The following is a 6897-nucleotide window of genomic DNA, read 5'->3' on the forward strand; positions in this document are numbered from 1 at the left end:
CTAATCACTTGGGAGAGTCCAATACAACAGAGAAGGTACATTTGTTTCCTGCCCACAATGAGCTTACAGTCTAGAGAGGTGACAGACATCATTGTAAATATAAATATAAATCAATGAATGGTTTTTATTGAGCACTTACTGTGTGCAGAACACTGTGCTTTCCACCATTTAGACTGTAAACCTATTAAGGGTAAGCAATCAATCAATGGTATTTAACGAGAGCTCACTATGTGCAGAGCACCGTGCTAAGCTCTTGGGTGAGCAAAAAACAAGAGACTACACACAAACCTTCCCTACCCATAATGGGTTTTCAATCTAGGGAGGGAGATAAGGGAGTATATCCACTAATTATGTTGTATTACACCCTGTTGTGCACACAGTATGTGCTCAATAAACAGATGAAAAATACAGTTAAAATATCTATATCAAATCAGAGAAGCTCCACTGTAGTAAGTGGTAAGAACAAGATTGTAAGATTCTTGAGGACAGGGAATGTGTCACCCAACTTTATTGTATTATTTTCTCCCAAGCTCTTATTACAGTGCTCTGCACACAGTAAGCACTCAATAAATGCCATTAATTGACTGAATACACAGGAGAAGCATTGTTTTCTGGTGGATACAGCCCGGGCCTGGTAGTGAGAAGGACATGAGTTCTAATCCCAGCTCGGGCACTTGTCTGCTATGTGACCCGGGGAAAGTCACTTCAGTTCTCTGTAAGTCAGTTACCTCATCTGTAAAATGGAGATTAAGACTGTGAGCCTCATGTGGGTGTCGTGGACTGTGTCTAACCTGATTAGCATGTATCCCTGGACGTAGTACGGTGTCTGGCACGTAGTAAGCTCTTAACAAACACCTTTGATTGACCTGTCATTCTTCCCTCGTGACCCCACCTGGTGATCAGGTTGCCAATCAATTTATCAATCAATGACATTTACCCTGCCCCTTCCCATCTCTTCTGACCTTCCTCATCCCCTGAACTTGAAGCTTTCTCCCTCTCAACCTTCTCACTTTCTCCCTCTCAACCCTTTCACCTTACTCCCTGGCTTTCAAAATTATTCCTTGTTTCCCTGCTTCCCTTCCCCTCGCACTCCTCAACAACCCCCGACCACACACCTCCATGATCCTGAAGCTAAATCCATAAAGCATCTTAGTATTGCAAACTTGAAACTGGGTGTAACTGCAGAAATACTCATAGTCAGGGCTGTCCACAGGGGTGGGTTCAATCAACCAAATCATTAATCACATTTATTGAGTACTTATTGTGTGCAGAGTGTTTGACTAAGTGCTTGGAAGAGTACAATAAAGCAGAGTTGGTAGACACATTCCCTGTCCACTAAATCAATCAATGAGTGATATTTACTGAGCACGTACTGTATGCACAGCACTTTGCTAAGCAGAGTACAGTAGAGTTGGTGTTCGTTCAGTCATATTTATGGAGCACTTACTTTATGCTTGGAAAGTACAATTCAGCAACAGAGACAATCTCTGCCCACAATGGGCTCATAGTCTAGAAGGGGGGAGACAGACATCAATAGCATAAATATAAATAATTAGAATTATAGATATACGCACATCATTAATATGAATAAATAGAATTACAAATATGTACATATAATACACAAATGCTGTGGGGCAAGGAGGGGTGTAGAGCAAAGGGAGCGAGTCGGGGGGATGGGGAGGGGAGTGGGAGCTGAGGAAAAGGGGGCTTAGTCTGGGAAGGTTTCCTGGAGGTGGTGAGCCTTCAGTAGGGCTTTGACATCATATGGTAGATGTGAAGAGGGAAGGTATTTCAGGGCAGAGGCAGGATGTGGGAAAATATGACAGAATCAATCAATCAATGGTATTTATTGAAAACTTACTGTGTGCATAGCCTGTAGTTTTTGAGGTTTTTAATGGTATTCGTCAAGTGCTTACTTAGAGCCAGGTACTGTACTATATAGTGTACTGTACTGTACTAAGCATTTGGGAGAGGTCAGTCATCCAGACAGTCAGTCATATTTATTGAGCATTTACTGTGTGCAGAGCACTGTACTAAGCTCTTGGGAGATTATGGTATAACAATGTAACAGGCACATTCCCTGCCCATTCAAGCTTTCGCTCTACAGTCTTGAATATAATACAATAGAGTTTCTAGGCAGGTTCCATGCTCTCAAGGAGTTTACTATCTAGTTAGGGAGGTAGACTGTAACAGAAAATAGAAATAGGGGAAATGGCAGAGTATAAGGATTCATTCGTTCGATCATATTTATTGAGCACGTACGGTGTGAAAAGCACTGTACTAAGCACTTGGGAGGGTACAATATCACAATAAACAGACACATTCCCTGCCCACAAAGAGCGTACAATCTAGAGAGGGAGACAGACATTAATATAAACAAGTTAATTAATTACAGATATGTACATAAGATATGGACATAAGTGCTGTGGGGCTGGGGTGAGTACCAGAGTGTTTAAGGGATAAAGGCTGAAGTACATAGGTGACAGTAGAGAAAATCTAGGATGGGAAGATGAGAGATTAGTTTAGCGTGATTATCATACAGTGTTCTTGGTACAGTCTCTGCATAGAGTAAGCGCTCAGTAATCAACCAACCATATTTATTGAGCTCTTACTGTGTACACAGCACCATACTAAGTGCTTGGGAGAGTAAAATATAGCAGAGTCGGTAGAATAACTTTAATAGTAATAATAATTTTGGTACCTGTTAAGCATTTCCCATGTGCCAAGCACTGTTATAAAAATTGGGATAGATACAAGTTAATCAGGTTGAACACAGTCTGTCCCACATAGGGTTCACACTCTTAATCTCCATTTTACAGGTAAGGTAACTGAAGCCCAGAGAAGTGAAGTGACTTGCCCAAGTTCACACAGCGGATCGGTGGAGGAGCTAGGATTAGAATCCAGACCCTATCATTAAATACCATTGATTGATTAATTGGGAGATTAGTCAGGGAAAACTTTCTGGAGATGTATTAAGTAGAAGTCTATGACACAGTTCCTGCCGTAAAGAACATATGGACCAAAGTGGATATTCGTTCAATTGTATTTATTGAGTGCTTACTGTGTGCAGAGCACTGTACTAAGCGCTTGGAAAGTACAATTCGGCAACAGAGAAAAGCTCTACCCAACAAAGGGCTCACATTCTAGAAGGGAGGAGACAGGCAACAAAAAAAAAACCACGTAGACAGGCATCAATAGCATCAATATAAATAAATACAACTATAGATATGTACACATCGTTAATAAAATAAATAGAATTATTGATATGCACAAATATTCACAAGTGCTGTGGGGTGGGGAGGGCTCTAGAGCACAGGGAGGGAGTCAGGGTGATGAGGAGGGGAGGAGGAGCAGAGGAAAAGGGGGGATCAGCCTGTGATGGCCTTCTGGAGTCGGTGAGCTTTCAGTAGGGTATACGCTGTCACCCCAAAACGACTCCAATAGAAGATGAGAGGAAAGAAATACTGAAGACCCTCCTCAGAGGCGCCAAACTTCCGGTTAACATAACAACAAACCCAAAGTTAAAGAAAAGACCATGAAGGTGTGGAGAGATGCCCCCATGTCAGCTGGGGTCGCCGACAAGAGGGCGGCTCCGGGTTCTTTAGATTGGGCGACAACGAGCCAAAGACAAGACAACGAGCCAGAGTAATCAGTTCTGCCTCTTTATTGGGTGTACTCACATAGCTGTAGAGCAACAAGCAAGGCAAGGAGGGGGTCCGAGTCTTAATCAGCAGGGCAGGCTCTGCAGGGCTCGGTCTCAACGCCTACAACTAATAAGAACAGCAATGCCTCTTATATACGAAGCCCCCTCGTACCGGCTAGCCCTCCCCGTATTCCCAGGTTGTCTATCTGATTGGAACAGTTCCCATTCCGCAACCTTGTAGTTTAGCAGTTCCGTGTCCATGTTGTGGGTTGCTCAGGCGGAAGGAGGGGGTGTATTCCCAGATAGGGCACTCTTCCCACACTCCACCCCTTCGTTCCCTCCATACGCCTACAGCAAACTGGAGCTAGGGACCTCGATAGTTTTGGTGGAGAGCCTGAGCGAGTAACAGTATCCTAGCACCAAACCTGCGTAGAGTATGACACACCCTAGCACGATCCGCTGGAACCTATGTCCCGTTCCCACAGTCCCATACCACAATAGCCATGATAACCATCCACAGTCTGTCATCATCTTTTCATTCATTCATTCATTTATTCAGTAGTATTTATTGAGCGCTTACTGTGTGCAGAGCAATGTACTAAGCGCTTGGGAAGTACAAGTTGGCAACAGTGGGCTCACAGTCTAGATGGGGGAGACAGAGAACAAAAAAAACCATATTAACAAAATAAAATAAATAGAATATGTACAAGTAAAATAAATAAATAGAGTAATAAATGCATGCAAACATATATACATATATACAGGTGCTGTGCGAAAGGGAAGGAGGTAAGGCGGGGGGAATGGAGAGGGGGAGGAGGGGGAGAGGAAGGAGGGGGCTCAGTCTGGGAAGGCCTTCTGGAGGAGGTGAGCTCCCAGTAGGGCCTTGAAGGGAGGAAGAGAGCTACCTTGGCGGATGTGCGGAGGGAGGGCATTCCAGGCCAGGGGGATGACGTGGGCCGGGGATCGACGGCCGGACAGGCGAGAACGAGACACGGTGAGGAGATTAGCGGCAGAGGAGCGGAGGGTGCGGACTGGGCTGTAGAAGGAGAGAAGGGAGGTGAGGTAGGAGGGGGCGAGGTTATGGAGAGCCTTGAAGCAGAGGGTGAGGAGTTTCTGCCTGATGCGTAGGTAGATTGGTAGCCACTGGATATTTTTGAGGAGGGGAGTAACACACCCAGAGCGTTTCTGGACAAAGACAATTCGGGCAGCGGTGTGAAGTATGGGATCTTTTGGTTCAGTGTCCATATCTGCAGTCCTACTTTGCTTAGGCAGAGGGCGGTGCAGTTCCAATCTCACTGTTCGTCCTCCAGGGCTTGTCGCATCACTTCCGTGGCCTCCTACACCTGCTCCGGCCAAGCTACTGAGTCCACTAGATCCGTTGGAACGTCCCAGAGGAGGGTGTGGTATTCATACTGCTCCCTTCCGGTGAGGTCGATACGATTACCAATTTGCAACCCTACTAAAGACGTAAGAAGCAGCGTGTTTCAGTGGAAAGAGTCAGAGTCAGAGGTCATGGGTTCTAATCCCGACTCCACCTGTCAGCTGTGTGACTGTGGGCAAGTAAATCACTTAACTTCTCGGTGCCTCAGTTACCTCATCTCCAGAATGGGGATTAAGACTGTGAGCCCCATGTAGGAAAACCTTATTGCCTTGTATCCCCCCAGAGTTTAGAACAGTGCTTGGAACATAGTAAGCGCTTAACCAATGTCATCATTATATTATTATGATATTACTAGAAACAAGCGTTAAATTAACACAGGCAGTACTAACATTATAATTAAAAGTGATTATGGTTATGTTTATCTGTTCTCCGCACGCCCAACAAAATTTCCCATTACTCAAATACCAGTAGTCTCTCTCTTCCACCCTAACGATGGAAGTCGGCCAACTGTCCTATGAGCTTTCACGCCCCCTAGGGCCATATTAGCGGAACAAATCCATCTTTACTTGGGTACATCCAGAAGGGCAGAAGGGCTCCCATTGATTCCTGGCCCCATTCCATAATCTCCACCTCTCTCCCAGGGGGACCATCCCCTTGCCATCCTACGGTATCTTAAATCCTATTAGGGCCATGGCCCTATTAGGACCCGTAGGTTCGGGTTGCCCATCAGGTAGCGTACCCTAACCTTACAGTAATGGGCGGTACACCTGACATATAGTACCTGAATGGCTGGCCATGCAATAGAGGCTGGATACAGGCGAGGCAGGCTGGGAGGCCACTGTGCTCGGCTTACTTCTTCCGTTAGGGTGGTGAGATACGGTAGCAGTCCTAACTGAGTCTGAATGCAGGAATCCAACCAGGCGACGTTTTGGGCACAGCGGGCCAGCTCCCGTGTGAGTATACCCGCCCATGTCTTCAGAGTTCCAGCTGACAGTGCCATTCTTCTCCACCCCTCAGCGTCCTGCAACATTCCAGTCCTAATTAGCTGCTGGATCTGGCATTCATATTGGATGTCTCGGCCTAGGGCATCCCACAGGCCTTGGATGTCTGCTTTATTACATACTCCCAGGGCGCTGCCATCCCACCCAGTAATGTCTCTCTTGCATCGTCCGTGGGCCCATGCTGACGACCGGTTCCCTACCCAACGGGCCCATTGTTCCCGGAGCTGGGCCAGGGCAGTGGAGCAGTTTCGGCGAAGGGTGTCTACCTGCCACGGTTCCAATGAACAGGAGATTGCCTCGGTAGTCCATCAAGTATGCGTGAACAGGTGAGCCCCTTGCACGGTGGCTTCCCATAGGTATGCGGCCCTGGTCCCTGGGTATCCATTGTCCATATTGTCAGGTATTACTTCAACAACCAACAGGGGCGTGCCCGAATTCCAGGAACGATCTGTGACATTTTCCCTGACCGGGGCGGGGGCGTTCATCCAATAACCATACTTGGGCCATGGAGGGGTGATCCGGGAGGGGCAACTCTCAGACAGCGTGATGGATGCTGCTAATACTCCCTGATCCCCATATCCGGCCGGTTCCTCGGTTATCAGATTGAGGCACAGCCAGGCTGTTCTCATACCTGTGTCATTGGTGACTTGCCACAAAGTGGTGCTCACCGTAGTGACATTGGTGACATTTTTCTTTGACATCGTGACGTTCACATTCCAGTCATGAAAGTTATCCAGCATGTGGAAGGGCATCTGCACAGTAGCGTTGAATACCGTCACAGTCTCCCACTTCTCATTGTGTTCTCTGGTTGCGATTACAGTGGCACGCAACCATCATCCTTTAGTGGTAGCGTCCAACCGCACGTCGGTTCT

The sequence above is a fragment of the Tachyglossus aculeatus genome, unplaced genomic scaffold (assembly GCF_015852505.1).
Source record: "Tachyglossus aculeatus isolate mTacAcu1 unplaced genomic scaffold, mTacAcu1.pri scaffold_122_arrow_ctg1, whole genome shotgun sequence".
NCBI lineage: Eukaryota > Metazoa > Chordata > Mammalia > Monotremata > Tachyglossidae > Tachyglossus > Tachyglossus aculeatus.